Below are 15,703 nucleotides of genomic sequence, written 5' to 3' on the forward strand. Positions count from 1 at the left end.
AATCAGTAGCATTTCTATATGCCAACCGTGAACAATGTGAAAAATAAATTTAAAAAGTAATCCCATTTATAATATCCACACATAAAATTAAATACCTAGGGATTAACCAAACAAGTGAAAGATCTCTATAACGAAAACTATAAAACACTGATGAAAGAAATTGAACAGGACACCAAAAAGAGAAAGATATTCCATGTTCATGAATTGGAAGAATTGATATTGTTAAAATGTTCATACTACCCAAAGCAATCTACAGATTCAATGCAATCCCTATCAAAATACCAATGACAGTCTACACAGAAATAGAAAAAAAAATCTGAAAATTTATATGGAACCAGAAAAGACCCAGAATAGCCAAAATTATACCAAGAAAAAAAAAAACTTGTAGAAACCACATTACCTGACTTAAAATTATGGTACAGAACTATAGTAATCAAAACAGTATGGCACTGGCATAAAAATCAATGCATACAACAATGGAACAGAATAGAGAACCCAGAAACAAATCCACACACCTACAATGAACTAATTTTCAACAAAGGAGCCAAGAATATACCCTGGGGAAAAGACAGTCTCTTCAATAAATGGTGCTGGGAAAACTGGATATCCATATGCAGAAGTTGAAACTAGACCCCTATCTCTCACCATATACAAAAATCAAATCAAAATGGATTAAAGACTTAAGTTGATGACCTCAAACTATGAAACTACTACAAGAAAACATTGAGGAAAATCTCCAGGATGTTGATCTGGGCAAAAATCTCTTGAGCAATACTCCATAAACATAGGCAACTAAAGCAAAAATAAACAAATGGGATTGCACCAAGTTAAAAAGCTTCTGCTCAGAAAAGGATACAATCAACAAAGTAAAGAGACAACCCACAGAATTGGAGAAAATATTTGTAAACTACCCATCTGACAAGGGACTAATAACCAGAATACATAAGGAGCTCAAACGACCCTGTAGGAAAAAAAATCTAATAATTAGATTTACAAATGGGGAAAAGATTTGAATAGACATATATCAAAAGAAGACATACAGATGGCAGACAGGCATATAAAAAGGTGCTCAACATCATTGATCATCAGAGAACTGTAAATTAAAACTACAATGAGATATCATCTCACCCCAGTTAAAATGGCTTATATCCAAAAGACAGGCAATAACAAATGCCAGTGAGGATGTGGAGAAAAGGGAACTCTTGTACGTGGTTGGTGGGAATGTAAGTTAGTACAACCACTATGGATAAAGGTTTGGAGGTTCCTCAATAAACTAAAAATTGAGCTACCATTTGATCCAGCAATCTCACTACTGGGTATATACTCAAAAGAAAGGAAATCAGTATATACAAGAGATATCTCCACTCATGTTTGTTGTAGCATTGTTCACAATACCTAAGTTTCAGAAGCAACCTAAATGACCATTAACATAATTTGTATGTATTTTCAAATTTTAATATAGAATTGTAAATGCTTTAGAAGAAAACTTTTCAATAATATACCTAAAATATAATGTAAACTCTGTCCTGTAACCTGTACATTGATCTTGGTACCTAACAGTTGCTTCTGTGTCTTTCTTCCTCTTCAAATCTGCAAATGACTTGGGGGTTATTATTCATCTGTGTATTATCCATCTTTGCATTGCCAGTACTTTAAATATTGCCTTGCACATATTAGGTAGTTAATAAATGTTTGTGGAATGGCTGAATACCCAGCTTAAATGATTCTTCTAGTCTGTTGATTTCCTTGGTCTCCCCTTTTCTCATCCTTCCTCCTATATAACTTCTTACTCTCCTGAAGTCCCTTAGACTTTGTTCACAGAACTAATATGGAATTAATATAACATCTTGCAGTCAGCTCTGTGCATACTTGCCTAAGAGTTCCTCAAAGGTGAGTAGTGTGCATTTTTCAGGCACTTTCTAGACACATCAAAGGGCTCAAAATTGATTGACAAATGAATTAACAAATGAATGAATGACCATGCAATACCTTATATATTATACAGTATTGATAATTTTTTTGCTTTATTCCAAGACCTTTTATATATGCACACACATACAAAGAGAGACACAGTAAGACAAATAAAAACCACATAACCCACAAGGAAGAGCCCTGTGTAAGCAAGAGCACAAACAAAAAAGAATGAATATACAGTTGGAATCATTGCACAGCTTTTGAGTTTGGGGTTAGTTCCTGCAGATTATTCTTTGGGACTGATGGAAGGAGGGAGGGTGTGAAATCTTCACATCATTTCTAGCTGCTTAGAGAGAAATCCCAGTATGAGTCCTATTTTTCACATACCGGGAAAAAAAGAGACACAAACATATGTTAAAATCACCAAATGACACATTTTAGTTTTATTCACAGTCTCAGTCTTGACAAATTTACAATCTACTTTCAGCTGTAATCATTCCAAACATTTGCCTTTAATAAAATTTGGCTATTTTAATGTAATAAGAAAATAATACACGGGAAAGAGTGTGAGCTTTGCTTCAGATGGGCCTGAATTCAAGCCCTGGGTGATCCTTTCTAGTTACAGGAATCTGCCATCTCTGAATCTGTTTTCTTAGCTGTAAAATGTAATATTAGAGCATCAACCTGTGGGATGGGTGTGAGAATTAAATAAGATAATGTATGTAAATTGTGAAGCATAATGCCTGGCACATAGTAGGCCAATAAATTATAACTGTCCCTTTCCCTTTCAAAGGCACCAATCTCTGGATTACGAATTCCAAAACACCTTCACATGAAATACTTTTCTCATTTAAACCATATTAGAAACCAAAGTTATAACACCAGGAAAATACTTAAGAAAATATAATATGCTTTAAAAATGTTATCTTAGATACCCCACAGGGTTCTCAGTAAATACTTGTTGACTGACAAATGTGTAGTCGGAGCATAAAATCACATAGATAGAAAGAGATAACAACATAAAGAAATTTGGAATCTGCACAGGATAATGATTATACTTCAATAAGTATTTGACTTTTTAAAGCAAAAGTAAAGGAAATGGAAAATCATTTTTTTAAAAATCAAGTTTTCTTTTATAGCCACAAGTTTATATAAACACCTATAGGCACAGTACCAAAAATACTGGCACCTTATTGGAAAAAAACTGCTGCATTGGAAGCAAAAGTGTTCCAAATATAGAGGGACATGTGTATTCATGACATGTGACCACCTCTTTCCAAACGATCCTGGAAGCACCACCCTATGCACCCATGACTAAAGAGTCTGCTAGAACATTTCCTAGAACATCATTGCCCTGAAGACAGGGTTTACCTAACAAATAGTTGTTAAGATTCCAGGTACCATGCTAGGCTCTGGAACACCATGATGGACAGATCATGATCTCTGTCCTCAGAGAGATAGTCCTACAAACAAATAATTGACAACAGAGTGTGATTAGCTGTTCTGAAGGCATGTATGACGACACATGGTGGCACAAAGAAAAGAGTGTCCTGTTTTACCTGAAGGATTAAGAAATATTTCTCAAACATAGTAACAATTGAGCTGGACCTTCTTAAAAGATAAGAAGCTTGCCATGCCAACAGAAGGAAAGGGCAGTTCATGCAGGGAGAACCTCTTGGAAAAGGCTGAAATTATGGGGTAAAATCGGGGAACTGTGGATAGCTCCATAAAAATTGGGATATTTATAAGGCATACCTTATGTATGTGTATATAGTGTCTAACATGTATAGTACAAACATATCTTAATATACTTGTGCACTCAACAGCAAATAATTATTCCCATTTTGTTGATGCATGCAACATACCATTTCCCTCCTTATTCTGTGATTCGCCTAATCACTCATCAGATTCACCTTATAATGTCAATTTTAACACCTGAAATGTAACCATTTATAGATCATTAAATGGCCCTCAGTCATCGATACCTTACTTTTCACAGGTTCTTAAATTCTTATGGGATAGATCACCCACAATTATGATGACCATGAGAAGGGATGGGAAGGAAGGGAGCTGAAAGATAAAGGGATACAACTTCCCAGTGTGTGCATCTCCATGGCCCAAGAAAGCAACCCAACATCCTAAAAGAATACAGATTTTGGAATTGTTAGTAATATGATAGAGCTATGAGTAGTACATAAATCAGCTATGTACAAAGTGAAACCTAAGACACAGGTTGTTTATTCCACAAAACAAAAATGGAAAAATTTCCTCTAAGATTAAAAATAAAGACAGTATATGACAATTTGTGGGGAGAGCCAAAACACGCTAGGGTTTTGTGCTACTACGGATTATCTGACTTACGCTGCAGGAGCAGCCAATGTGCTACACATGGGCCTCCACTGTGGAAGACATCACTAGATGATCTCAGTTGTTTCCCCACTGAACCTGAGAGAAGGGGATAAGCAAGATCAAAGAAGAGTGAAACTATTCATTGTGCTCTTAAAAATAGTGCTTTTTAGGTGTCAACCTAGGCCCTGTGGTTGTGTTTAAATTACCACTTCAAAATATCATCTACTCAATTTTATGTCCCACACCTACCACAAAGTGGCTATGTGACCTTTCCCAAGGTCACATAATTTATCTGGGCTTCTAATCCCTCTTCTGTAAAAGGAAGAAATGAACCAGATAACCTTGAAAGTCAGCTCCCTTTTTGACAGTTTGCCATTCTTTCCTCTTTTCCTTTATATCTAGTTATCTCAAGGCTCCGTCTGTATTAAGAATCAATTGTCTTGGGCAACAGAAACCCAACTCTATGTGAGTGGATTTTTGGCCCAAACTGTATAGTTCAGCTGAAGTGCCCCATGAGCCTAGATGGTCCTTGCCTTTGCCCCCAACCTTGGGCAAATGTGTGCTGGATGTACAGCTGCCAAAATACTGACTGCTGCCCCAAAGTGGTAACTTGAAAATCAAGACCTCACTTGTACTCTGTGGTTTCATTTCCTGCCCGGAAATGCAGCTCAGTGTTGCAGATGGGGCCTTACATGATAAAAACTTCTAAGATAGGTTCTGCATTCAGCATGGTTTCCTTTGCTGGGAGATATTGGTAAACGTTCACAGAGCCTCTTTTTTTCATGGGGTCAGGCAGAAAGTACAATTTCAGTGACTCTCACCTTGGATTCCGTACTTCTGGATGAATGAAATGAATGTGAAACACACCCTGGAATGTGAAGAGCACCCTGGTGTTGTGGTGTTGGCTGGGGATCCCTCAACAGTGGTTTCAGGATCTGGATGAGGAAAAGAGCCCTTTAAGTGTTCCAGCCAGCAGGTAACAGGTGCAAGGAGCACAGCTGCACTGAGTGCCCCTCCAGGAGGACCACAGGGTTGCCCTGGGCAGAGACCTTCCCAGCTCAGCAGCACTGGGGCATGGCCTTCCAGGGCAGTGAACTCTGCACATTTGTAAGAACATATACAGCAGTGTTTAAAAGCATGAATTATAAAGCCAGAGACCTGAATGCAAGTCCTGCCACTTACAACCTCTAAGATTTGAGCTTTCCAAGCCTCAGTTTCCTCATCCACTAATAGTAGAATCTAATCACAAGAATCATTGTGAGGATTAAATAAGACAATGAACATAAACCAGCAAGGTATAGTCTCCAGCACACAGTGCTATGCTGAGCCTTACTGGACCCTGAGACAAAAGGAAAAATCCATAATAATGATCGAATCTTTCTTTAAGATTTTGATATTTAGTTCAGCATGAAATTTTTGCATTAATTTTTATTTTTTAAAATATTGCATTAAAATGTTACTTACCTTGATTACTGAGGGGGTTTTTTACACTCCTTAAATTTTGCACACTTGCCTAAGCAAGTAAGGTAGTAAATGTCAGTTGTTACCATTTTACAATCACCACACAATAACTACATGACACAGTTTAGCATTTAATTATCTAATGTCTTGTGTTAGCTATTGTTCCAAATTCTTAGGTCTTGTTTTCCCAACTAATTTGTACACTGATTAATGGCAGAAATTATGACACATGTCTTTTATCCCTAAAACTGCTGAGCACATAAGAGGCTCAAGTGAGTACTTATCTAGTGATTGCTTATAGCACATGGTAGACAATTTACGATTCTACTGTTCTCTAATTGCTTCATGTGTTTGAAGGTTTTGGATTATGATCCTTGAGAGCAGGAATGACATCTGATCTGGCATTTTTCCCGTGCCATGTTTGACACAAAGCTGGGGGCACAGAATCAAAGAACTGGCAGGGACCTTTTTGTTCATCTAATCCCACCTGCTCATTTTACAGATAAATCATCTAATGCTTAAAGAGGTTGCATCACGTGGCCAAACCAATCAGTGAATGGGCTGGAATGAGAAATTAGCTCTCCCAGGATCTTTCTCTTTCAGTATTTTGTTAATTTTCTTGATTTCTCTATACTCTTGAGTACCAAGCACAGGGTTCTGCATGTAGAAAAAGTTTTTTTAATGACGTAGATTATTGATTTCTGGAACTTAAGTAATCTTTGCATAAAAGGGGTATAGGGAGTCATTGCCTGGAAAAGTGTATGTATATTTACCAGCTATCCATATATCCTGGTTCAGTGACAAGGTGGTTAAGAGAATACTGGGTTTGGAGTTGTTAGAGTGCTCTGTGTTCAAGTCCTGGCTTCCCTATTTCCTATTTATCTGACCTTGGATGAAATTAAGTTTTTAATTTAATTTTCCTCATCCAAAGCATGAACATAATAATGGTACCTACCACACAGAGTTATGAAAAAGTGTGCAAAATAAAAACATGTAAATAATATAGTAGACTACCTAACACATAGTAAAATCTCAACAAACATTAGCAAGTATCACTATTCTAAAAGTAAGCCCTAAGAGTTAGGTGGACTACAAGGCAGATGGATAGATTTATACGTATGGTTCTATAATATGTCCACATTTTGGCATTATTATGTACGGTTCTATAATATGCTCACACCTTTTGATAATGGTTGGGAGTGGAGAGTTAAATTATCAGCCAAGCAAGCACTTATGAATTATGCTATTTCTTGAAGTCTCATAAATAACTCTTATTAGAGTTATTCTGTGGGATCTCAGTTCCTCATAACTGGGGACCTCCAGCCACCTAGCTCCTGAAATTTTTCAGATTTCCAAAAGCACCAAGAGTCCAGGTCAGTAGAATATAAAGAGGGACCTGCCATAGACTCAAGAATATCTAACAATAATTTCATTTTTAAATCCCTCTCAAGAGAATATAAACTATGTTAGCAAGAATGCCTACTGAATAAGCAGAAGCCCAGACAAATATAATAAGACATTTCATGACTTGGAATATTGCCAGTGCAAAGCCAGGGCTGTGAACAATGGATTGGGTAACTCAGAGAAACCAGTTGCACAAATGAGATCACCCAACACCTCACCTGCTTTAATTCTTTTTTGGCCTCAGCACAAAGCAAGAGTCCAAGCCTAAACTTATATGACTCCACAGGAAGATGTAAGGAGGAAGTCTGTGTGAAAAGTATCCTGTTGTTTAAGACTTGGAACTTGAGGAGAAGAAATAGACCTGGATATACCAAATTTCCAAAGACCACAATATTTTGCACCTTTGCAGCAACTTGATTCCAAAGTCTTCAAGTCACTTCAATCTTGTCTGGTGTTAACACGTCAATGAAGCAGCTAAGAGCCCATTGGGGTCACAAAACTTTAAAAAGCACTTAATATTCAAAGCTGTTTGGTAAAGAAAACAAGAGAATATTATAAATAAAACTCATTTTTCATCCTGAGTCAAACCCTCCAGTGGCAATCTGAATGTTCTCTTAAAAAGCAAACTGTCCCAAAAGCAATGTGGTATCCTAAATTGGATCCTAAAACATTGAAAAAGGATATAAATGGATAAATTGGTTAAATCTAAAAAACAACCACATTTAGATCATAGTTTAGTTAAGTGTTATACCATGCTAATTTCTTAGTTTTGACAAATGCACCATTGGCTACATTGGATGGTAATATTAGGGGAAGCTGAATGAAAGGTAAACAGGATCTCTGCACCCATCTTTGCAACTTTTCTATAAATCTACAATTATTCCAAAGTTTAATTGTTTATTTTTAAAATCACACGAAAATAGTAAGTTAAGCTTTCTTTGCTGAAGAACTTTTATTTGATGAGTGGGAGGGATGGGAATTACAATGCTTTCTCCATACAGAAAAGTGCATTAAAAGGACAACTAGTTCCAGCTTTTTACCAGACGTTAAAAAAAAGATGGTGGCCAACTTCTTTTCCCATCCAGATACTATGTTGAGAATGTAAACAGAATTGAGAATTGGGCTCCCCAGTCTGTAAAATGGGGATAGTAATACCTTTCACCAGCGCTACTGTATAGAATCAAGGAGAGAGTGAACACAGAGCACTCCACACATCTGGAGCTAGGTAAGAGGCCTTTCCCTTTGCTCCTTCTCAGGCCAACCCCACAGGCCCTCCTGCCAGCCTCTCAAAGGAGTTCTATAAATCAAAAATAAAATTATATACCCCCCAGTCATCTGAACAGACCCTCCTCTCAGCCAAGGGTATTCCAAAGTTAATCTGAAAAACTAGTTCAGGCCTTAATGGGAAGGAGGAGCTGGACATACCTCATTATACCCTCCTCCCTTTTGAAATTACTGATAGAACGAACTCTTTAATTCCAATAAGAAACATTTATAATTTATTCTCTCTGAAGCCTGCTACCTGGAGGCTTCATCTGCATGATAAAACTTCGGTCTCCACAACCCCTTATCATAACCCAGATATCCCTTTCTATTGATAATAACTTTCTTTTTTTCTTTTTTTTTGAGAAGGAGTTTCGCTCTTGTTGCCCAGGCTGGAGTGCAATGGTGCAATCTCGGCTCACTACAACCTCCATCTCCCAGGTTCAAGCGATTCTCCTGCTTCAATCTCCTGAGTAGCTGGGCATATACCACCATGCCTGGCTAATTTTTTGTATTTAGTAGAGATAAGGTTTCACCATGTTGGTCAGGCTGGTCTCGAACTCCTGACCTCAGGTGATCCACCCTCCTCAGTCTCCCAAAGTGCTGGGATTACAGGCTTGAACTACCGTGCTTGGCCAATAATAACTCTTTCAACCAATTGTCAATCAGAAAATCTCTGAATCTGCCTATGACCTGGAAGCCTACTTTCCCCACCCCCATTTCCAGTTGTCCCATCTTTCCAGATCAAACCAAATGTACATCTTATGTGTATTAAGTGATGTCTTATGTCTCCATAAAATGTATAAAACCAAGTTGTGGCCCAACCACCTTGGATGCATGTTCTCAGGATCTCCTGAGGGCTGTGTCACAGACCATTGGTAAATCATATTTGGCTTGGGATAAATCTCTTCAAATGTTTTACAGAGTTTGACTCTTTTCATTGACAGCTCTCATAGGTAGGCCCTCTGGGCGCAGCAACTGCTCCTCTGTCTCATCAGGCAGGGTCCCCTGTGTTCCTGACCTCCTGAGGAGCTGCTGGATGGCTTAGCCCCTTGACAGTGAGTAGTGGCCTCTCAACTCCACTTCTAGGGAGCAGCTTGCACTCTGCTGGCTTCTGCCAAGCCTACTGGCAGCAGCTCTGTCCTTGCACCACTTTTTAAAGAACAGCCCACCCATCATTCTGTTGAGATAGGGAGACAGAAAAACCTACCACATACTTGCTCATTTACTTTTCAGTTGAAAGTGAGAAGGAAAGCAATGAGCCATGAGCTGAGGCTAGGGCCCAGCCCCTGCTCACTGAGTGTTACTTTCTCTACAATACTACACAGTGGCTCATTTCCAGAACAACACTTGCTCCCCTTGGCTCGGCACAACGTTAAGTGCATCCACATTGACTCACTGTCCTTTGCTTCAAGGAAACTCTTAAATTAATTAGGCCTTGTCATTCTGTGACAGTGTAGAGCCAATCTGCTCTTCTTGGCTTTGTCTGGTCTTGTGGATAGAGAATATTTAGTGAAAGTGCCAAGTTTCTTTGTCCTACCTCCATACGGTGTGAATTTTCTTGAATAATCTCTATTCCAAATATTCTTCCTTATTGTTACTAGAAACAATCCAAATGTCCCCAAAATTAAAAATATTTCAGCATGTAAAGTATGGTCTCCCAGACAGTCTCATCTACCTAATGGTGGCCACATATTCTATACTAGCCCACAGGCATTTTCAAAAATGCTCAAGATATCCATTGGGTCCGTGGGTTCTGTCGAGAACGTTTGTCATACTTTTGGCCACTTGGCATCTGAACCCCCTTCCTATGTCTGGGGAGTCCCTCTCCCTGTTAGACAGAGCTGATCTCCCTCTGTGGAGGCTAGCAATCACAGATATTTGTTTCACCACCTTCTCTTGCAGCTGGAGGGCTGACCATGAGCTAGGCACCACCAATCGAATGCACCTAATCAAGACTTTAAATTGGAAACTAGTGACACATCAAAGCAGAAGTCACTCTGGCAGTGGGAACAACTCCATCCAGCTTGCTGATGCATCAGTGGCAGCAGATTCAAGGGTAGTTTCCAGCATCTACTGTCAATGTGGCATGAGGACAAGCTTCAGTATCTGCACCCAGCAGGAGCAGCACTGGATTTTCACCAGGCCAGTTCTCCAGCACAATTTGTATATTGTTCCTGGCTTCGTAGCCCCTGAGCCTGGCCCCTGGACCTTTCTGGAAATTCTGTGAGCCAGGGCCAGCTTCATAGCTATGCAACCTGTGCCATCACACAGGACCCCAGGTTCAGCACAGCCCTGTGCTTGGTTTAATGCTCTGCTGTTGCCATCTTGCAATTCTTACAGTTCTTTTAACAAGAGGCCTCACCTTTCCATTTTGCTTGGATCTTGAAAATTATGTAACCAATCCTGCTATGAGCTAGCTAATATGCTTTAGGTCAGGGAGTTCTTAACCTCTTATGCTCATGAGCCCTTGGTAGTCTGGTGAAACCTATAAAGCTTAGGAGGAATGTTTTTAAATGAAATGCACAAAATGAAATACATAGGAAACCAACTATATTAAAATATAGTTTAAAATTTAAAAAAACAAATATGTTATAGCATCACGTGTGTGCTTTTTGTGTTAATGCTTTAAAGAAATCTAATGGCAGATTTAACAACTTCTGTTACTGAAAAGTAGTAATGAGCATAAACAATACTGGGAATGTCTGCAACAAGTGAAATATGACTTGAAAATATCTGTGATTTACAAAGACGACAAAGTCACAGGTACCTGGTTTGTTGTATACATTCATAACTTAAGGAAATGTTAAATACAGTGAAAGACTATTGAGACAAAAAAAGGGATCCATCCAAGTCACAGAGACCCTACATTTTAAGCAAGAAAAGCAAGAGCCCTGATTCAAATAAATTTCTTTTCCATTTATATCATCCAAAGCTGTTATTTTGTGACTTACGATCAAGAACCCTGTCGGATACAGGGCACCAGGCACCAGGACCAGCCTAGATATGGCCTGATTCTCCATGCAAACACAATAGTGATAGGGGGCTCCAGGTGACTTAAAGACATAGCCAACACAGCCCTGCCCTCAGCTGTTAGGATCTTAGAGGGGAGAGTAAGTGTCAATGATGGCACTCCAAGATGATGTCTGGAAAGCATGTCATAGGCACTACATGTGTGGTATGAACCAAGTGATCTAGAAGGCTGAGCAAATGGAGGTCCCTTCTGGCTGGGAAAATCAACTATTAATAATGGCAGTACACAATGAGATGGGAAATAAGACACACAGCAATATAACTGTTACTCCAAAGCCCACAGCAAGCTAACAGAGTGTTGAATATTTCCCCTGCTCTCATCCAGGATCATTTATTAAAGCCTTGATCACCTCTCAGGTATTTCTCTTTTTTTTGGTGGGGGGGCTTGCTTTTTTTGTTTTTTGGGTTTTTTTTTTTTTTTAAATACAGAGTCTCACTCTGTTGCCCAGGCTGGAGTGCAGTGGCCCGATCTTGGTTCACTATAACCTCCTTCTCCTGGGCTCAAGCAATTCTCCTGCCTCAGCCTCTCGAGTAGCTGGGATTACAGGTGTGCACCACCACACCCAGCCAATTTTTGTATTTTTAGTAGAGATGGGGTTTTGCCATGTTGCCTGGCTGGTCTCAAATTCCTGACCTCAAATGATCCACCTGCCTTGGCCTCCCAAAGTGCTGGGATTATAGGCATGAGCCACTGTGCCCGACCACCTCTCAGGTGTTTCAACATGAGTTTGTTTCTAGCATATTTCATAGGAAATATCAAAATATGCTCCCCCAGGTACTATTTTCTTCTCCCCCTTCTACTCCTCCTTTTGGGAGAGAGGGAGTGAAGAGCCCTCTGGGGCAAAGGAAATATCTCTCTTTTGGACACACTTGAGAAACTCGGGTTTAGTAAAAGTAGACAATAATCCATCTACTGATATCTTGAACATCTCAAAGTTGTTTCATATCCATTATCACACTTTTGTTCTAGGCATATGTTGTTATCTCTATTTTATAGATGAGGAAACTGAGGTTCGAAGAAGTTGTGACTTGCTCAAGGTCTGGAATAAAGCCAGGTAACAAAACTGGAAGAAAAACTGAGGCTTCTTGCCTGTTAGCTCAGTGCCGCTTCCTCTGGCTATGCCTCCCCTGTGAATACATCATAAGTAAAGAGAAGGTCGCATCTGAAAGCGAAGTATATCCAAGCAGATCCTCTAAAAACCAAGAAACACACACCCGGCTTTCTGGACAGCAGGTATCAGCTAGGAGAGGAGAGGCTCAAAAAAGAAAACAGATCACCAAATCCCCTGGCCCCTAGTGGCTCAATTAGATCCCTCAACATAGGATAGAACTCACTTGGCCGGTGACCAGTGCAGTCAATCCCCTTCCTGCCTGGGAGTTACACTCATAACAACAGCAACAGCAGGAAAAGGGCTTCATGAACATAAAATAAATAAACTTTCTATTTTTAGCAGAGCCGCAGCTGGGAGAGCTTCATTCTTTGCTCTTTAGCTGCAGCATTCTAAGGGAGGCAAGGGTTGAGGGGCTGGGGGATGAGGAAAAGTAGGGGCAGTCACGCTGGGAGCCACATTTTCCATTGCCGAACTAATTACATGCAGGCCACAGAAACCAATGTCCAGCCTGGAAGTCTCTGGAGTCTGCAGGTCTGGAAAAACTGGACAGCGTCAACCAGGAAGCCAGCCCTGTGATTGGGCTATTTTCTGGCCATATATAGAAATAAATAACCTTTTGCCCACATGGTTTTTAGAACCACTGAAAACTGTGTTGCCTAATGACTCTGTTGGAGTGGCGGAAGATAAGCTTGTAGATTTTTTCCCCTCTTCACTTAGGCTGTAGTTGGAACCTGTGTGATTCTCACAGGAACTCAGATCCAGCATCTTTCAGACTTACATTCTGTGTCCAGAATTCCTGATGAGCCTGCAGCAATTTTTCCCTGCCCAGCCCTTGTGAACAGCTGGCAACATCAGGAGCCCGAGAAAGAACACTGTAATGCCGGAAGTGGGGAATAATAGCAGCTGCAGTGTGTTCTTTCTGTTTGTCTGGAACAGGATTGGATGTTTCGAGAAGGGAGTTCCAAGGCAAAGGAGTAGCAGAAAGGTTCTTTCCTAGAATTGGCACAGCGGCTTTAGGAAAAGTGTGCACCTGATCTGGTTTCAGAAGGGCCTCTTAGCCTTGCCCTTGCCATACTCTGAGCCCATGTCACCTTTTATTATGTACTTTCCCCTCTCATGATTTTTTTTCATGCATAATTCCAATTATACTTTCCGTCTTTCATGAGGACACAGAACTGCAGACCCCAGAGCCATACTGAGGAAGGAAAGAACCCAATGCTTTGGACACTCACAAGGAGGTAAGTGCATAAGGAAGAGCATCATGCTCATCCCTGCTCAGAGAAAGCTTCTAAAGCTCCCAGATCTGGCCTTGTGGCCGAGGGTCTTCATTCACTAACAAATGTTGACCAACAACTTACCATTTGCCAGACACTTCCTGCTCACAAGAGCTCACAGTGCAGTGTGGGAGACAGAGAAACAGGTAATTTCATTACTGCGGGGCAGGCTTCATGCTGGGTCAGCATGGAGTCCTGTGAGAATACAAAGGAGAGGCTTCTACCTCTGTCTTGGGGAGTCAAGGAGGTGGTGACTGAGCTGGGACCCAGGCAGGTAGAGATTGGGTAGAGGTAAGAGTTTCTCCTTAAATGTTTCCCACGTAAAGGCAGCTCCCAAATAATAACACAGCAGTGCTAAAATCCATATGAGCTTAACCCAAGCCCCTCAAAGTTAGTTGATTTCTAGTGCCCAATAACATTTACTATGTTACCCAACAATATGTACTAAGCAAAGCAATTCTGTCAAAACATAAGAAATAGGAGAGAACTCATATTTATTTGAATGTGAAATTTCCACAGCTAACAATGTAAGCCCTGGAATCTTGGAATTGAAAGAGGTCATATGGACTACTAAATCCTCTCTCCAGGTATGGCAGTCCCCTCCACAGCACCCCTCCAGGTGGTCATCCAGTCTCTGTGTGAATTGCTTCAGTGATGGAGAAACTCATCATTGATCAAGGCAACTAGTGAGTTAGCTAGTTAGTTTTAAAGGTAGGAGCTAGAGTATATGGTGGCCTTTTACTAGGTTGGAGTTTCTGACTTCAGTCTCCCAGTCTCTCCCCACTCTAATAAATCCTGCAAAAGTCCACCAGATTAACTGTCTTTGAGATTGGTCAGCCCACTATTCAAAATCTGCAGTGGCCACAATTACCTACATACAAACTCTATTTCTAAAAGACAAAAATAGCCCATACCAAAATGTTACATTTTGGTTACCAGAATTACGGATATTTTGTTTTTCTCCATTGTTTTGAGTCTTTCCCTAGTTTTCTGCATTGACAAGAAAGAGGTGGGTGGAGGGGAGAGAGACAGAGAGAGAGAGAGAGAGAGAAAGAATCATCAAATAATTAACATTACTTAACAAAAAAGTCCTACCATGTTTACTCCTTCTCCACACCTTTGTTCAGAGTGTGGACAACTAGAAACCATTCTGTCTTTCCCTATCTTCAAATTCTTCTGCACCTCCCACATTCTGGTCAACCCACCTCCATCAGGAAGGTTTCCATGAGTGCTCCAGCCCTCACCGCCCTCAAATCCAAATTACAAAATTTAGCACTTCATTATAAGTAATTTCTACTACTGCTAATCATTTCAATGGTCAGTTCCACATTAGAGTGTAAATTCCTCAGGAGCTTCTATATGCTATCATATCATATCATAGTGCCTACCCAGCACAGTGCCGAGGTTATGGCAGGTTCTTCATAAAAATTTTTCAGTGGATGGATGGATGGATGGATGGATGGACGAAATTCTATTGCTGTATTTATTAGTTCAGTTGGTTAGGGCACAGTTCTAATGCAGTTTCATAGGTCATCTGATACTATGCTTCTCAAACTGTGGTGCATACATCCGCAAAGGTGTATGAAAATGTGTGTCAAGTGTATGTGAAGCCACAAGATATTAAATGATGTCTTCCTAAAGCAACAATTTCCTATCTTTTAGAGATACTTCAGTGCAGAAATTTGAAGCACTTTTATAGCCATTTTATAGCTTTCCCAAGTGCAAGAATTCCCTCCATGGCTGATATTCATATTCTGCATGAGTTCATCAGTCTGGGCTTTGATTCCAGTTACTTCCTGATGACCACTTCAGTGTGCTACCAAGAGATATTCCTGGAATGTGTCTTTCCAGATACATTCTTGCATTCTGCAAGTAGAGATTTTTGGACTAGAA

The sequence above is a fragment of the Gorilla gorilla genome, chromosome 1, assembly GCF_029281585.2.
Source record: "Gorilla gorilla gorilla isolate KB3781 chromosome 1, NHGRI_mGorGor1-v2.1_pri, whole genome shotgun sequence".
In the NCBI taxonomy this organism is placed as follows: Eukaryota; Metazoa; Chordata; class Mammalia; order Primates; family Hominidae; genus Gorilla; species Gorilla gorilla.